Below are 19,684 nucleotides of genomic sequence, written 5' to 3'. Positions count from 1 at the left end.
GGGGAGGATGGACAGAGGATCCAAAGTGGGTTCTGCACTGACAATCAGCGAGTCCGATGCAGGGCTTGAACTCATGAACCGTGAGATCATGACCTGAGCTGAAGTCGGATGCTCAACTGACTGAGGCACCTAGGCATCCCTGTAAATAAAATTTTAGTGAAATACTGCCATATCCATTTACTCACATATTGTCCTTGGCCATTTTGTGCTACAATGGTGTTGTTGAGTGGCTACAACAGACTGAATAGGTTGCAATTTGGGGCTAAAATATTTACTATCTGGCCCTCTACAGAGAAAGTTTGCCATCCTCTGGGCTGACAGATAAAAAAATGTAATGACTTTGACTATAATAAGATCTGTCATAGGAAATATAAGATGCCTTTGGTTATTCTTGGAAGGTCTCATGTTCCCAAGGTCATGTTTTTAGAGAGGCCCTTTACAGTATCAGTCATCTGTCCATACTGGTTGTCATGAAGAACCCATTGTCTTCATGGTCTCTGCAGGTTTGCCATTTTGATCACTCATGAGAATTTTTGTTGAGGTGGCAACTCTAGTGTTTAGGACCTAGATTCCCTGGAGAGGCCAATCTGCCTTTCCATCCAACATCTCTCCATCTTCCTGCTGTACTGTTGAGGCAGGGCTTGGGTCTCTACTGTTAACAAATGTCTTTCTTCCCTGCAATGTCTTACAATTGTTTCCTATGACCTCATAACTTCTCTCTTTCCCTTATCTTCCAGAGAGTCTAACATAATCTATTGTCTTCAAAAGGTTTAGACATTTACAAAACACTTAACACTTCTAATTTTTTTCTCATCAGAATCCCTAAGGCAAGAAATCACAAAGTTTGGTTACTAGTTTAGAAAAGGTATTAGGTGGAGATGGTGATAACAAATATTGATATTTTAGGAAATTATCTTACCTTACTTGCATTGCTAAGCAGTTGGACTATATTCTGAAGGCAATAGATTTTAAAGATAATCAAAAGAGAATTGTTTTAAGGAGGAAAATGACAGGATTAGAATGGGGATGATACTCAATATTTAACAAGTGGTGTATGCAATAACCACTCCAATAACTGTCATGGCAATATGGGTACATAGCAGCTGAGAATCAGCTGGATTTGTGTATTGGAAGTTGATCTAGCTGTCAAGGGCAGAGTAGACGGGACACGTCCCTCTAAGATTAGAGGGAGGCTAGGGAGGAGAGTACTACATTAGTGTAGGAAAGAGATGAGGAGGCCTCTACTTGGAGAGTTGCAATGGGAATGGAGGGCCAGTGCACATAATCCAACTTGATTTTAGATGTGGAAGAAAAGGGATTAGGTGAATGATAGATGCTGACACTGAAGGAGAGGGAAAGGCATGGATTTCTCATGGGGCTTGGGTGAGGGGGTGGCTGATGGAATTCTTCACTCAGTTAGGAGACAAGGTAGAGAAGCAAGTGTGGAGAGGGGAGAAGATGTGAAATTAACTTGGCTGGGGATCATAACTTCTGGCTTATGTCTGGAACCTTCTTTTAATTGCCTAGTAAATGACTTAGGCATCCCAGGAAAGAGAAGACCCCTTCTGCAGGACTGGCAGGCATCTCTGTATCAAGGGAACCATTTTGCTTTATGCAAGTCCAGCCCAGGGGGCTTGAAAGGGGGATGTAAATATGTACTAAGTCATTTTTTTGGTCATACTGCCAGCATTTCTGTATGTATTAAATATGTATTAAATATGTATAAATATTAAATATGTATTAAATATGTATAAATATTAAATATGTATTAAATATGTATTAAATATGGCGTCCTCTACTCTGATACCTTTCTCCTCTATTTTAGGTCCAGATAGTTTTCTGTGGCATTTAAGATCACATAAAATCACACACACACACACAAAACCCTTTTACATTCTGATTCTATTAAGAGTTATGTTTCCTTCCTTCCTTCCTTCCTTCCTTCCTTCCTTCCTTCCTTCCTTCCTTCCTTCCTTCCTTCTGTTTTTTCTTTCTTTCTTTCTTTCTTTCTTTCTTTCTTTCTTTCTTTCTTTCTTTTCTCTCTCTCTTCTTTTCTTTCTTTCTTTCTTTCTTTCTTTCTTTCTTTCTTTCTTTCTTTCTTTCTTTCTTTCTTTCTTTCTTTCTTTCTTCAAAATGAGTTTTACAAACCCTGTAAAATGCAACACATACTGGTTTCATTTACTGTGATTCTGCACAAAGAGATTTCCTGACAGGGCAATGTCGATAAGGCACATGGCAAAATTGACATTTGGCCTCTATTTTGTTCTAACCCCAAATACCATGAATAATCCCTCTCCCATAAGGACAGGATCTGATAGCAGTAAAATGGTCATTTTTAGACTATCAAAGTATAATCTGCCATAGAAGCAGAAGGCACAGTTATAAAAAGAGAATATGTAAAAGTGTTTTCTCCTCCCTCAGTTCTCCCTCTTCCCCATCCTATCTTTCTCCTCCTCCTCCCCCACTTCCTTCTCTTCCTCCTCTTCCTTATTCTCATGTGAGTAAGCACTGATGACTATACAGTAGCCTAAATACCCTTCTCTGCCTAGAATTCCCAAAATAGAAAATAAGGAGAGGTTAAGGGTTGCATTTATGATGGAAACTGTTCAAAACATATCCAAGTACAATTTGGTTTTTGATTCAGTCCAAATTCTTTTTCATTTAAGTAGTTGGATCCAACTTAGCATCTCTTCAGAGAGAAAAAAAATATTCAAAAGTAAATCCTTTTGGTAATTGAGCAATACTAGAGCCCTCTGTCTTTGTCTTTCCATTAGATCCATAGCCAGAGAATAGATGTGCTGAACATGTCAATGTGCTCTTGTAGACAGTTGATTTTTGTTTTTTTCTAATTAACAAACTAAATGTTTTTAGAGAAGTTTCAGGTTCAACAGGAAAATGGAGCTGAGAGTACAAAGAATTACTGTCCATTCCCCATACTTACACATGAACAACCTCCTATACCACAAGTGGTACATTTCTTATAATCCATGAACTGACATGGACTCATCATCATTCAAAGTCCATAGTTTACATCAGGGCTCACTCCTGGTGTTGTATATTCTATGGGTTTTGACAAATGTATAATCTGCCACTGGAGTATCACACAGAAAACTTTTGCTGCCCTGAAAATTCTCTTCCAGAAATACCTTCACAGACTCAACCAGAAATAATATTTTACTAGTTGTCTGGACACCCTGAGCTCAGTCAAGCTGACACATAAAATTAATGATCATGACAATATTTGCTTCAACATGTATGTCTCTTTTAAAGACATTAAGAAAAACTTATTTTTTTTAACTTACTATTTTTACAATTTTGGATATTTTTTGCTCATTCTTAAACACCTATGTTTATCTATGCTATCAAATCCGTTTAGACTGAAGAACGTCTTTTAGTATTTCTTATGTGGATTCGCTGGCAAGCTATTCTCTTAGTTTATTTTATATCAAAGTGCACTTTTTCACTTTCATTCTTGAAGGATATGTTCATTGGATATAGAGTTCTATGTTGACAGTGTCTTTTAGCAACATAAAGATGTGGTTCTACTGTTCTTTTTTGGTTCTCATAATTTTTGATAAGAAGTTTATTATTTGAGTAACTGATGTCCCTTTATGTAATATGTTTATCTCTGGTTGCTTTCAATGTTTTCTCTTCATCTTTGGTTTCAGCAGTTTGACTATGATATGTCTAGATGTGATTTTTATTCATACGTTTTTCTGTTTAGTGTTTGCTGTGATCTCTGGATCAGTATATGTATCCTTCACTATATTTAGGAATTTTTCAGTATTCTTTCTTCAAATATATATATTTTTTCCATTCTCTCTTTTCTCCTTTTGGACTGAAATGACCCATATGCTGTACATTTCCTAGTTCTTCACATTTGAATAATTTTGGATTGTCAATTTGTGTGTCAGGACCCTGCATACTGTTCTAATCCTCCAAAGAGTGTTGATATTTTTGTTCTAGCAGGCAACTGACTTGGGTGAAACTCAAACTGGAGAGTCTCTGTTAACTGTGGTGCAAGTTTAAATCTCAGCTTAATTCTTTCAGTTCTAGGTGACTTGTTTGAATGTGTCCAGCACATGTAATTCAGAGTTCTTATGCATAATTTGGGCCCCCCTCCTTCTTTAGACTTCTCCCATCTGAGATTGCTTCTTCACTTTCTGGTGCCTGTGGTCTCTCTGGGCTCCACCACTCAGATCATCAGGTGAGCAGGATGGAGGGATTTCTAACAGAAGGTTGGTTGCCCTGCATCACATCGTGACTGCAACTTGTACACAGGCCAAAGAAGCAGAAATGGAAAAACTCATCCTATTCCAATCTCTTCTCTCAGGCTTCGATATCCCTTCAAAATTTGCCTGTCTTTTTCATTCTCCAGAGACCTCAAGTAGCTTTTCTTTTTTCCTCCTGTGTACCCATGTTTATGGTCATCTGTTAGAGAACCATCTTTTTATAGGGCTTACTCCACCATAGAGAAATGTCTCTTCCCTCCAATTTGACTACATTATGTTTTTCATTTCTTTTTTTCAAGCGTTTACTAGCTCCTGTAGCAGGTTCTGGGAGCATTGAGTCACAAGACATTGGAGCTGAAATACAGACTTTGGAGTAGAAAGACTGGGTTAGTACAGTGACTCTCCACCTTAGTCACTCAATGACTGTGGGCAAGATATTTACTGTCTGTTTCTTTACGTGCTAAGAAATAATTGAAAAACAGAATGTGGAATGCTAAGCAGTGACTTTCACATTGGAGGTACTCAGTTTATGCTAGTTTCTCTCACTTTTGGTAGCTCCATCATCTAAAGGAGATTACAAATATAAGATAAATACAATGCAAAGTGAAATAACTTTTGACAGAGGGCTATACAGAGGAACAATGAAGGAGCATCTCTTACAGTAGGAAAAGAAATGGAACAGCTTTCTGAAGCTGAGTTGTTATTTAAAAAATAATTTGTAGTTTTTTATGTTTACTGTATATTATCACTTGTTAAATATTGTGTGAATATTTTCTTTCAGTCCATCATCTGATTTTTGTCTTCATTTATGTTGATGTTTGTTGTATAGAAGTTTTACACTTTTGTGAGACCCAATCTTCCCTTTATCTTCTAGGTTTCATATTTCGTGAATGAAGTCTTCCCTACTCCCTAATTATAAAATGCTCTCTGATAGTTCTTATTATATGTTCATATTTTGTGCATTTCTATTAACTCCAAAGTCTATCTGAAGTTCATTTTCATGTAGACAGTGAGGTCTTGTGATGGGGACAGTCTGAAATTAATGCTTTCAAAATGGATGTCCAATAGTTTTCTAATATTGGAAAGAATATCTTTCCCTATTGACATGAAATGTCACTTTTATAATAAATAAAATCATAGATATGTTTCTGGACTCTACCTTATATCATGATAGAGTCATCTATTCTTGTGCCAATACCATGGTTTCTGTTACTACAATATAGTTTGCTTTGACATCTGGTAGGGTAGACAGTCCTTGTTCTTTCTTTACTCTGTTTTTAATGTTCTTTGCCATTATTACATATTTTATCTTTTACATAAATTTTAGAATATCTTGTCATAGTTCATAAATGATCCAGTTGGAATTATGGTCCTGATTTCATTTTATTATGAATTAATTAACTGGAACAGAAATGACATATTTATAACACTGAACTTTTCTACCCAGGACCATGGTATCTCTACATTGTTTAGGTGTTTTCAAGTGCATTAGTAGAGTTAACATTGTTTTTTATCTGAACTGTTCACCTTTGTTGCTAGATTTATTTATTCTTATACATCCTAAGTTTTCTTTTAAATTGCTTCCTCTAATTGGTATTGCCAATCTTGTTTTGGCAAGATTTTATTGATCTCAGAGAAACTGATTTGTTTGAATCATATAGGATTCTGTTATGCTGAATAATATGGTAGCATTCATTCTAAGTAGAAAAAAGTGCTAGATTTAGAATCGCAATTGGGATTGTGTCCCACTATTTATTATATATAAATCATTTAACACTTTTGTTGTTCTCAGTTCTTATGTGTAAAATGGGAATATTACTTTTAACTTCATACATAGTCATTATAAGTGTCCAGTGAGATGGAATTTGGGAATATCCTCTATATTGATGTAGGTGATCAGTAGAATTCTTACTTTTACTAAACCTTTGGCTAAAAGGTGAAAGTCAACACCTTTTATGGATTTAAGAAGCTCTGGAAGATTCCTGTCATTGAAATATCCCTGCATGCTACAATATCCTTGAAAGTTAAAGAAAAATAAGTGATGGATCAAGGGAATCTACCCCCTAAACCAAGAGCACACGGTATACACTGAATGTTAGCCACCTTGACAATAGATTATATTTAAAAAAAAGAAAAAGAAAAAATAAAAATTAAAAAAATAAACTTAAAGAAAAATAAAACGTCAGAAAACTTTTTCTAAAGCCCATTAGAGCCACTGCATAGGTATATTTTGAGAGTTCCAGGTTGTAGAATATTTCTCATTTATTGGGCACCTTTTATGCATGAGTTACAGCACTAAGCACTTTACACATGTTATCTAAATCCACAAGGTAGATATTATTACCACCATCTTAAAAATTCTTTCCTTTCTCCTTTCAAACTTACTGAAAATTTGCAATAGTAAAAAGGATTTTTGTATAATTTTAACTCAGATTCTCTGAAAGTTAACATTGTATATTTATATAAATATATTTATTATATTTGCCTTTTCTTTCTTCCACCTCCACATATTTAACCTATAATTTTTATTATTGTATTGCTATTTCTCAAACTTTAGAGAAAGAATAAATTGCAGGTGTAATACCTTATTGCTCTTGAATACTTGAAGAACTCTCTCCTACAAAACCATTGGACAATTGTTAGAATCAAATAATATCAATATAACACTACTATTCAAATCCAGACCCCACTTAAATTTTGGTTCATTGTCTCAACAAAGTCTTTGTAAGCACATCCATTTTTTTTTTCTCTAGGATCTAGGATCACCTGCTGCATTTAGTTGTCATATCTTTTTAGTCTTCTTTAACCAGGAAGAGTTTCTCATTTTTTTTCTTTGTCATTCATGACCTTGATGTTTTTGAGCGGTACTGGCAAGTTACTTTGTAGCATGTTCTTCAGTTTGGGTTATCTGATGCTTTTCCATGTTTGGATAAATATTATACACTTTTTTCCTTTGGCAAGAATAGCACAATGATGCTGTGTTGTTCTTCTTCCTATAAGGAAGTGGATGGTGTCTATTTGAACCACCACTTTTGATGTTGACTTTTATTAGTTGGTTAAGATGGTGTCTGCAAGATTTCTCTACATTAAAGTTCACTGATAAGTACTTTGTACCTATTCATTAATAAATAATTATATTAGTAAGTAATTAATAAGTATTTGGTGGGCAGCTACCTTGAGACTATGTAAATATCCTGTTCCTCAACAAATTTCACCCACTAGTTTCAATATTCATTAATGATTTTTAGCTGAATTAGTCATTACAGGGGCGCCTGGGTGGCGCAGTCGGTTAAGCGTCCGACTTCAGCCAGGTCACGATCTCGCGGTCCGTGAGTTCGAGCCCCGCGTCAGGCTCTGGGCTGATGGCTCGGAGCCTGGAGTCTGTTTCCGATTCTGTGTCTCCCTCTCTCTCTGCCCCTCCCCCGTTCATGCTCTGTCTCTCTCTGTCCCAAAAATAAATAAAAACGTTGAATTAGTCATTACTACCATAGCAGTTTAACTCCGTTATCTCTTCTACATTGTTCACAGTTATTCTACTGAAAGGTGGAGATTTCCATTCAACTCCATCTACTTCTTTATATTAGTATTGACTCTGGAATTATTCTTTATACATTCTGTAGCTAAAGTCTTTTATTTGATGCTCAAATTGTTCCATATTTGCTCAATGGAATCCCTTCAAGCTGGCTCTCATTTATTTTTAGAATTTTGGTTATATTGAGGCTGATTTTTGCCATCCTATTTTATTATTTTTTTAATTTACTATATTGTCTTTTTGTTTAATCTAATCTCCCTAATGATGAATTTCCTAATCCATTCTTAGCTGAATTCATCTGGCTGTTTGTCTCGTATATTATATTCTATTTCAACAACTGTGTTTTTCACATCTGTTGTCTTCCTTTTTAAATAAATTTAATAAAATAATATTTAAATAAATATTTAAATAATTATGTAATAAAATTTTAATAAATTTTTATTATTGCCTCATATTACTATTATCTTTCCTTATCTCCTTAATGATACATTTTCATGTTTATTTTAAATCATTGTCCCCTCCATTCTTGCTGGTTCTTTACCTGCTGCCTCTCTTTCATAGTGGTTATATCCTTAGGCGACTTGTTATTTTGCGGTGTGAGATCACATTGCCCTAAAGGTAACCATTACTCTGGAAATGAGTTAATTAAGGGCCAAGGCCAGGCCCTGGTTTCTGTCCACCTCGTCAAGTGTTAAGGAGGAGAGAAACCACAGCACTACTGCTGATCATTCTCATTTACTGTCACTCCGCCAGATAACTTCTCTTTTAACTCTTAGGAAAAAATAGCATGGTGAGGAGGTGATTGCTATAGCTTGTAATATTGCCAATCCTGGGGATTTTGGAAGTGGAAGGGTAGGATCTGGGCAGTGGTATCCATTCTCTACAATTCTTCACCTTGTTAAGCCTTTTGAACTGCCTTGATTTTACCTAGCTGACTCCCATGGCTCTGGCTATCATTGTTGATTTGGGTGCTGAAAAGAATGGGCCATGCTTTCCCCAAGGTTAACAAGCCTAAGACAAGAAGAGAATTAAAAAGATTTTCTTCAGTTTATCTCTTCACTGCTTTCCAGATCGTTTCCGGCCCATGTCGCATTTACCCATTTCCTACATAACCTGGTCAAGACAGCCATTGTTCTCTCCAGGGTTTCTCATGTTTTCTTGATGATTCTGGGAATCCATATTTCACACTTATGCCTGTGGTTTTATCAGGTTTGACATTTGGCAGGGAGCCAGCAGCAGCCCCTGCTGGTTTGTACTCAGACAAAAACGTTGCAAAAATTGTTCTGTATAGTCAAATGGCTATAATTTCTATTTTATAACTTTTGGGTTTTTAGTGCAGATTGTACATGCAGTCTCCTAGTTTATCTTCAGGATTTTATTCTTTTAAAAAAATGGAAGTCATTCATGCGTCTGTAATTTATTTTTATGGATGGTGTAAGATTAGGATGGGGAGATTTCTATTTTTATTTTTTCAGAAGGATAGCCCACTATGTCATTATCACATAATAAATAATTCATCCTTTTACTTAAGAATTGACATACCATATTTGTCATACAATAAATTCTTTTACACGGTAGGTTTTATTTCTGGATTCTGTATTTCATTTCACTGATCTGTTTGGCTATTTCAGCACCAATACCCTAATCAATGGATTAAAGCCATTAAACAAATGGCTTTGTTGTTAAGCTCTTGTTCACTAGCTGTTCTGCTGTCGTTACTCTCAGGATTCATTCTGTCACCGAGGATGAGACACCTATCCAGAGTCACCAGTGCTGGCTATGGCTCCCTATCTTAATTGGAAATACTTGTCGAATCACTTTTTGTGTATGCCAAAATATAAAAGGTAAAATTTGCTAGAAATCAGCATCCAGTGTAAGAGTAGTCTGGTTTGGTTGGCTTATTAGACAGGTAAATCATACTCTTTTCTATTTTCCTTTTTAAATAGCATACTGTTTTTAAAGATCATCTTAAAAGGCGACATAATTGATGGTTGCTGCCAAAGGAAAGCAAATGGCATCTTAGGTAGTCTTAAGAGGTTTCCAGTTGGGGCGCCCGGGTGGCTCAGTCAGTTAAGCATCCAACTTCAGCTCAGGTCATGATCTCATGGTTTGTGAGTTCGAGCCCCCTTTGGGCTCTCTGCTGTCAGGGCAGGGCCCACTTTGGACCCTGTTCTCTCTCTCTCTCTCTCTCTCTGTTCCTGCCCCCTCCACCCATTCTTTCTCTCTTTCTCAAAAATAAATAAACATTGAAAGAAAAAGAATTTTCCAGTTGGATCTTTGTTCAATTTTTCAGCAGATCATCCCAATAGGGAACAGCTTGGTGATGGTTTCAGATGTGGATTTCAGACTTGAGATCAGGTCGTCCTTTGGTTCATGGGAAAGAAGGTACATTATTCATCACCACCAATACTTTCGGTTGTATCCAAGAAAAGAATACAGGACTTTCCATGGGTTGTTAAATGTTAGCTTTCATCAGAGTTTCATTTGAATCCTTGTTAAATCCAGTATTTCAAAAACACTGCCTAAAATTTGAAAGCAAATTGTATAGGGGAAAAATAGAAACCACTAAATAAGTTTTCTTTTTATGTGCATATTTATATCCATTGCATCTTTTTTTTCCCATCTGGCCCTGCCCCACCTGGTCCAAGAAATAGGTCTCTCTATGCATGACTTAACTCAAAACAAAGTAGGACTGCAATTTTGCCCCAGTGTATTAAAATGAAAATGCTGTGGTTTATGTCTTACTATGAAACCACATATCTATATGCATTGCATCTTCTCTACACTTTTCCCCACCACCAGCTGAGGAATTAGGTCTCTCTGTGTATGATTTAACCCAGAACAACTCTGGTGGTAAGATCTGTAATTTTGCATAAATGTATTAAAGGGGAAACCTTGTGATTTATCTCTTTAAATATATAATGGACACTATGCAGCTGGGTCAGCATTCTGATATTTCTTGGAGGGAAATCATAGCAGTATTTGGGTTCATCAAGCATCATTGACAGTGATTGTTTCCACATGGCTTCCTGAGAATGTAAAGCTTAAGCAGGGCCACTGCTTACCTCATACATAAATAAGCCAAAAGCACCCTTTTGCACTCATTGTAAATGTTTTCTCATTATATTCATTTAAGCAATTTGAGAACATTTATAACCAGTATCTTCCTGGACACATCACAGGATGACCATTGGAAATACCACTTTCTCCAAATATAAAAAGAAGGAAAAAACTTCTTCTCTTCTACCTACCAAATGTGGAATTTGAATTATTTTCAAAAGAAAAAAAAATCTATACCCAAAGGTGATACTTTGCTTGTTTAATCAATAACTGTTCATTGAGAATTTCCTGACTCCCAAGTATGCTGCGTATTGTGAATATAACAATGTCCAGGGTGGAAAAAAGATCCCAGATAATTAATTATGCAGAAAACCCTTTGATTATAGCGATGGTAAATGCTTCTAGGGAAGTTTGTAAGGACAGTGTGTGGTGGGCAACAAGCTGAGGAAGAAATATGACTTCCCAGGGCTGATGGCACTCTGTAGTTGCTGACTCCTAGTAATATACAATAGAGTAAGAAGACCGTCTCTAGGATGCCTCTTTTTGCTACTGATGTACCAAAGGAAAAGAAAGGAAGTCTTGAGTAAGGAGAATGCAGCAGTTCATGGCTATAAAAGGTCCCTGAGGCCTTTTTTGTCAGGACTGGAACACTTCATTTGGTGATCAGAACATTGTTCCTCCAAATGTGGTCCATGGGGCACCTGCAGCCACATCCCTGGGATGCTTGTTAAATGTCAAGATTTGTAGACCTACAGAGAAAGACAAATATCATGCAACTTCACTTGTATGAGAACTTTAAAGACACAGAACAGATGAACACAAGGGAAAGGAAGCAAAAATAATATAAAAACAGGGAGGGGGACAAAACATAAGAGAATCTTACATATGGAGAACAAACAGAGGGTTACCGGAGGGGTTCTGGGAGGGGGGATGGGCTAAATGGGTAAGGGACATTAAGGACTCTACTCCTGAAATCATTGTTGCACTATATGCTAACTAACTTGGATGTAAATTAAGAAAAAAAAAGATTTGTAGATCTAGCCCACTGGAACCAAATGGAAGTATATCAGGAGTCAGCATTTTAATTAAACAAGGTTCCAGATTGTTTCCCACCCGCACTCCATAATTTGAGAGCTCTTATACCGATTTAGATTCTCATGTTTATTAAATCCTCAAATGACCTTTGTGTCTTTTCACTTTTGTTTCTGAATCAATTCTAGGATAACTTCCCTTGAAGTGTAAAGTAAAGCCATTGGTCAAACATTTGGAAATAGCAAGTAGCCAACCTAATTCCGCTTGAAATTGAAATATTCATAGCATAGAAAAGTGGGAAGAGAACTGAACTAGAAACCCAAACTTGTGTTTGACTTCTGGCTCTGTTACTCACTATATATGGTCATGGAAAGTAATTTCTCTTCTCCATTCTGTTTGCTTGTTCATAAAATGATCAGCATTTTCCAAACTTTGGTCAATGGAGTATCACCTTAAAAACAGTATCACCTACACTATTAGGAATATTTTTCTCTTAGGTTAAGGTTTATTTTTTAAAAAGTTTTATACCATTACCATAAATGGAAAACCAATCATCACTTATTATAATTAGAAAGTCCTAACTATAAAACATATAACAATTAAAAAATTTAAAAGTCTATTCCTGAAGCTCCAAAATAATTGCACCCACTATTAATGGTATTGTCATGATCCTTTGGGAAACAGTTAATTAAATACTACTTAAGACCATTTTCTCTGGGTGCCTGGGTGGCTCAGTGGGTTAAGTGTCCAACTCTTGATTTTGGCTCTGGTCATAATCCCAGCATCCGACTCTTGATTTTGGCTCAGGTCACGATCTCACACTTTCGTGGGTTCGAGCCCTGCATCAGGCTCTGCACTGAACATGGAATCTGCTTAAGATTCTCTCTCTCTCTCCTTCTGCCCCTCTCCCTTGCTCACAAGCTCTCTCTCTCTCTTTCTCTTTCCTTCTTTCTCTCTCTCTCTCTCAAACTCAATAAATAAAAGACTTCTCTGTCTTATAAATCGAAGTGTTTATTGTAATATCATGCAAATGGTTATTTCATTATTTCTGGGAGAAAAAAAGTTCAAACTTATAAAGCAATTTCTGAAAAATCAACCATCAGTGATTATCAGGCAAAAATTCTATAATAAAAGCTAGGGAAAAAAATGATCCTTTTTCCTCAAAAGAAATGACATTTAATGTTACTCAAATATTTAATTAAATGCTTGCAACAAGCACATAGAATTTAAGCAAGAAATATATTCCTTAATAACATCTTCTAACTCCATCTGTTTTTTTTCAAATAATTAAAACTAGAATGGATTTAGAAAAAAATATGACAGTTTTAACAGAAATGAAATTCCAAATCTGTTCACAGTATACTTATTGTACATTGTTTTTTCTCAGCTTTATTGAGATATAATTGACATATACTATTGTATAAATTTAAGATATACAGTATTTTGATTTGATGGATTTATGTATTGCAAGATGATTACTATCATAGTGTTAACTAACACTTTTATTATGTCACATAATTACCATTTCTTTTTGTGGTAAGAATATTTAAGATAGGATCTCCCAGTAAATTGCAAGTACATCATACAATATTGTTATGTATAGTCATAGTATAGTCATGAGATCCCCAGAACTTATTCATCTTCTACCTGGAAGTTTGTACCCTTTGACCAATGTCTCCCCATTTGCCCCATCCTCTGGCCCCTGGTAACCACTTTCTATTTCTATGAATTTGGTCTTTTTAGATTCCACATATAAATGAGATCACACAGTATTTGTCTTTCTTTTCTATTTCAAGTCATGGCCCTCAAGATCCATTCATGCTATCACAAGTGGCAGGATTTCCTTCTTTCTCATGGCTACATAATATTGTGTTGTGCACATGTATATATATATATATATATATATATATATATATATATATATACACACACACACACACATACATGTTTATACATACTATATAAATGCAACAGAATATTATACATTATAGCTTTTAAAACAATTTTTTAATGTTTATTTTTGAAAAAAAGAGAGTGTGAGTGGGGAAAGGGCAGAGAAAGAGGGAGACACAGAATCTGAAGCAGGCTCCAGGCTCTGAGCTGTCAGCACAGAGCCCAACACTGGGCTCAGACTCAGGAATGGTGAGATCATGACTTGAGCTGAAGTCGGATGCTCAGCTGACTGAGCCACCCAGGTGCCCCATATACAGTATAGGTTAAAAAAAATTTTTTTAAGCTTATTTATTTATTTTGAGAGAGAAAGGCAGAGTGCCAGTAGGGGAGGGGCAGAGAGAGGGGGAGAATCTCTGAGTTGTCAGCTCAGAGCCCTACATGGGGCTCAAACCCATGAAACTGTGAGATCATGACATGAGCCAAAATCAAGAGTCAGACACTCAGCTGACTGTGCCACTCAGGCACCCCTGTATGATAGTTTTTATACATTATTATATATTATGATATATGTGGATATATATGATATATGTGGATCATCCTTATCTGTTCATCCATTCATGGACTCTTACGTTGTTTCCATACTTTGGCTATTGCAAATAGTGCTGCAGTGACCATGGGAGTGCAGATGTCTTTGATATACTGTTTTTATTTTCTTTGCATAGATACCCAGAAGTGGAATTATTGAATCCTATGGTAGTTCTATTTTTAAATTTTGAGGAACCTTGACACTGTTTTCTATAGTGATGGTGCCAATTTACATTCCCACTTAAAAATAAAAGAATAGTTGTTTTCTTTTTAGGGGATACATATTACTTATGAAAATCTGTTGGGATTCTGACCCTTTGACTCAGGAAAATGTGCACACACATATCACACACACACACAAATACGCATGTACTTTTACATATAATTTCAGGATGTTTATGAAATCCCTAAAGTCAAAACCCTGGACCTAGGAGCCCATGAAAGAGAGCAGAAGACCCCTTGCATTTATAATGACTGGCATATGATATCAGCAGGTTAATACTGAAAAACATGGGAAAAAAACCCCATGAAAAACACTCAGTGCTACCTACTTGTATTACATTCAAGTTCTAGCTGTCTCATGGTCCTTAGGTATTCTGTTCTATTTTTTTTTTTTTCAGTCTTTTTTCTCTTTGCTTTTCATTTTTGGAAATTTCTATTTTCATATTCTCAAGCTCAGATAGTCTTTCCTCAGGTGTATCCACTCTAGTTATAAGCCCATCAATGACATTCTTCATTTCTGTTACGGCTGTTTTTGATCTCTAGCATTTCTTTTTGATTCTTGCTTAGAATTTCCCCCTTCCTTCTTATATTATCCATTTGTTGTTGCATGCTATCTACTTTTCTATTAAAGATCTTAGCATGTTAATCATAGTTCTTTAGAATTCCTGGTCTGATAATTCCGACACACCTGCCATCTCTGACTCTAGTTCTGAGACTTGTTCAGTCTCTTCAAACTCTGTTTTTCTTTCTTTCTTTCTTTCTTTCTTTCTTTCTTTCTTTCTTTCTTTTAGTAATTCTTGTAATTTTTTGTTGAAAGGTGAACATGATTTATGAGGTAAAAAGAACTGTGGTAAATTGGCCTTTAATAAGGTAGTGATAAAGTATAAGCGGGAGGGTAAGTGTTCTATAATCCCATGATTAGGTCTCAGTTGTTTGGTGAGCTTGTGCCCATGGACTGTGAACTTCACTGCTTCCCAATTTGTTCTCCTCTTTAGGTGGTCCAGGATGACTGAGAAGGTCTAGAGTAGTATATTTATATCTTCCAAGTAGGTTTAGGCTTTCACATAGCCCCAGCAGATTAAGCACTGGTAAAATAATTTATCTAGAAGGTGGTTCTTTTTCAGAAGAACAGAATACATTGGCACATTTCAGTACAGTTCACTTTCCTTCACCCTGTGGGGACAACAAGAATTTATTTATTTTTTCTGGTGTTCACTATGTGGACCAGGCAGGGCTCCTGGAGGTAAAACACACAAAAGTAACAGGTCATTCCTATGACTGGGTGTCCCTGGTGGTTTTATCTCTTAGGCTTGTCCATCTTGAGCCTTCAGCAGTTTGCCAGTTATAGTTCAGGTCTTCCTATCTTGGTACTGGTTCCTGTGGAAGTTTCTACTCTGGCAAGTTGTGATTCTCTGTATTTGTCTTCTGTCTGTACATTTTTCAGGGAAGTGGTTTCCTCTATGACATCACTTGTCTGATGGATCTAAAAAGAGGTGTTGAGTTTTCAGTTTATTTACCTTTTTTACTTGCTGTGAGGATGGAGCAAGGACTTCGAAGTTTCCAGTCCATGTTGGACTAGAAACTGGAAGTTCCCTGTCAGAGTATTTTAAATGGTGAACAGACTGATTCTGGTAGAGGCTGGGAAAGCTTTTGAGGCTAAAATTTGGTATGTACCTAGATAAAATGTGTTACACAGTAGAGGAGGGGAAAGCAATGAGGTCCTGCCTCACATAAAAAATTGAGACTTTTTTGGGTGACTGAGATCTTGAGAATGTGACCTGATTTCATCGAGGATGTGAAGAAGAGTACTCAAAGAAGCAACTACCATAGTTCCCCTCATTTATTCCACAAACATTTAGGCACTGGGGAGACACAAATGAAAATGTCTCTGCTTAAAGAGTTTACAATATATTGGACACTGTTGGTTGGCTACCTAGCTTCTAGACTCATGGCTCTTTATTTCTTCAAGGGCACCATGCTGTCTTCCATGTGAGAGTTCTTACTCTATTTGCTCTGAGAGGCATACTCTCCCTTACCCCTTCGCCTAGACAAGTCTCTCCTCTCTACTGTAGACACTGGTGGTTGCCCACACACCATTTAACCTTCATCTCCATTCCGAGGTTTTAGTTATTCACTCCTTCTCTACACAGCCATGTGCACCAGTGATAGAAACCACTTCTCCAGCCCAAGGGAAGGTCCATTGTCATGGATATACCATTTCCTTTTGCCAATAGTTAGTTTAGGAGAGTGTATTTGACCTAATTCTGGTTGAGAAGGCATGAGGAGAAGCCTGTCAGAGGGGTTCTAGGAAAGGTTTCTATTCTTCCAAAAAAGACGTAAGAAAAGTCATGTCTGAACACAAGGCCTGGAACTTCCGTAGTCATTCCACCAGCTTTCCCAGTGGATGAAGCACACATATGAAGGAAGACAGAGCCAAGATAACTACACAGAGGTGGGACTAGAGGTATAAAATGTGAGAGGGCTTCTGGACTTCATGTTTTGTGAGATAAAAAATTTTCTTATTGCTGGATTTAGAGTTTCTGTTAATTGAGGCCAAAGTACCATCATTGCGTATCATTTTTCATCAAACAGCTCAAAAGCTGCTTCCTCAGTGAAGCCTTCCCTGAGTCACACTTTCTTCATATTAGTCCTGTCCTCTTATTTTATGCTCCTGTAGCTTCTTGGACTTCCCCCCTCTAGCATTTGCTATAATTCAAAATTATTTATTTCTGTGATTATTTGATCAATGCCTGATATTCCCACTAGACCATTAGCTCTAAGAGAGCCCTTATGTCCATCTTGCTCACCCCTGTCTTACCAGTGCACTGACTAGTGTCTGGTGCATAATCATGCTCATGAATATCACTTGAATGAGTGGGTAAATATACAAACCTGTATGTAAGCCTCAGTGGGAGCCAGGAGGAAAAGGGTGCTTAAGCAGGAAATCAGGAAAGATTTCACAAGGAAGGTGAAATTTAACCTGAATTTTGAAGGAGGAGGAGGAATTTTCTAGACTTAAAAGGCAGTGGGGAAGAGTATTCCAGGCAGCTGTAGAGATAGAGAGGTATGCTCCAAGCCATTCAGTCCAACCAAATCACATTTTCATTGCAAGAGATTTCAGCTCAAATGTGTCCTCAAAATAATATTTATCATAAAGGGATATTTTTTTGCCTATAAAACATCTATTATTTCTTAGTTTAAATTCTTGAACAGTGAAATTACCCTCAGCGTCCATCAGTTTCTCCATAGAATTCCTTCTTTTGCATAAATTCCCTGTACCAATATTCTCTTGCTCACCTTTTAGTGGTTGGCTAGAGGGAGCAATAAGAAACCAGTGAAGATACTTTGTGACCTGTCATTCTAGTGATCTGTGAACTTATTCCGATTAACCAGCCAAGCAGCTAATATTCTCCAAGTCAAATCAGAGCAATGGAACAGAAAGTAAGAATCCCCACTGCCAAATACGGGTAAATTCCAATCCAAGTTACCTCAGATCTATTATGAGTTTGGGGGAAAGTCAAATCTTTAGACTATTATATCCAGGAAACCCAATCATCCTTAGTCGGCACCAGCTGCCGTAGCCCATAATATGTCATGTCCTATATAACACTTCAGAAATTGTTGCAACCGCATCCAATCCTTCTGTCCTTCCTTTCCAGGGCAGAAATGATTTTTGACAGAGAAGGAAACATCTAGGCCATGGGGTGCTGCCTTGGAATGCTGTCTTCTAGCAACAAAATATGATATGTAAGAGGTCTAGCTGAGTTTGAATATAAGCCACTGCAGATTCTTTATGTTTGGAGTGTAACTGATTCCACAAACTAGGCCAGTATCATTAGCTTATCATTCTACCATGAGGCTTGTGACCTTGGTCACAATCGCTAAATGTCTCCGGGAAAACAAGTGATGATTTCATCCACCATCTATATACTTTCCAAGTGGAGCGCTCCAATCCCAGGGTCTATCCTGAGCTGTGTGTGTATATATACATTCAGCTGCCAAGTGGACTAACTCAGGGGCAATTCAAATTCAGTCCGTTCAAAACTGGATTTGTTTTCTTGCCCACAAGCTTGCTTCTGCTGTTGTGGTTTTTCTCTCCTTGTACTTGGAATCACTGTTAATGTATCTCTCCCAAGTAGCAACCCAGGAGACATCCTAGACATCTCCCTCCTTGATGCATCCCACGGCACATAAAGTTCCTCAGTCTTCTAGATTTGGCTTCTTAATATCTCTCCTCTCCTTGTCCCTCTTCCAAGAATTCTCATTCAATCCTTTCTAATTTCTCATCCGGCTTCTTGCAGTAAGTAGATTTACAACCTCATAAGTGGATTTATGGCCTCTAGTCTTGCTCATTTACAATTCCCTCCACAATGTAGCCAAATGGATCTTTAACTAATCAATATTTGATAAAGGCACTTTATTGCTTAAAAACCTTTAAATGGCTCCTCACTGGTTTCAAGATAAAATATCAGATCTTTATTGCAACATACATTTCAACATTTCATGACTTGGTCCTGTCCCTGCATCCAGCTTCATATATCTCTTCTTACCCTAACCTATGCTTTTCTTCTACAGCCTCTGTTATTTTAACTAATAATAGTTACCATCTGTTGAATACTTACTTTCAGTCAGAAACTATGCTAAATGCTTTACATCAGTATTTCTCAAACTTCTCTGATGAGGCATATCACCCGGTATCCTTGATAAAACTAACAGTTCCTGGGCCTTATCCAAGACCCACTGAATTATGATATTTAAGGAATGAGTCTAGGAAGTTATATTAAAACACACACACACACATTCACAGAACTAGAACAAACAACTCTAAAATTTGTATGGAATCACTAAAGGCCAAAGGGCCAAAGCAACCTTGAAAAAGAAAAGCAAAGCTGCAGGCATTGCAATTCCAGACTGCAAATTATATTACAAGGCTGTAGTGATCAAGACAGTATGGTACTGGCACAAAAATAGACACATAGATCAATGGAACAGAATAGAAGACCCAGAAATAATCCCACAACTATATGGTCAATTAATCTTTGACAAAGCAGGAAAGACTATGCAATGGGAAAAAGACAGTCTCTTCAACAATGGTGTTGGAAAAACTGGATAGCAACATGCAAAAGAA

This window comes from Lynx canadensis, chromosome D1, assembly GCF_007474595.2.
Source record: "Lynx canadensis isolate LIC74 chromosome D1, mLynCan4.pri.v2, whole genome shotgun sequence".
Lineage (NCBI taxonomy): Eukaryota > Metazoa > Chordata > Mammalia > Carnivora > Felidae > Lynx > Lynx canadensis.
The sequence above is the reverse complement of the archived record's forward strand: the minus strand, read 5'-3'. Positions refer to the sequence as shown.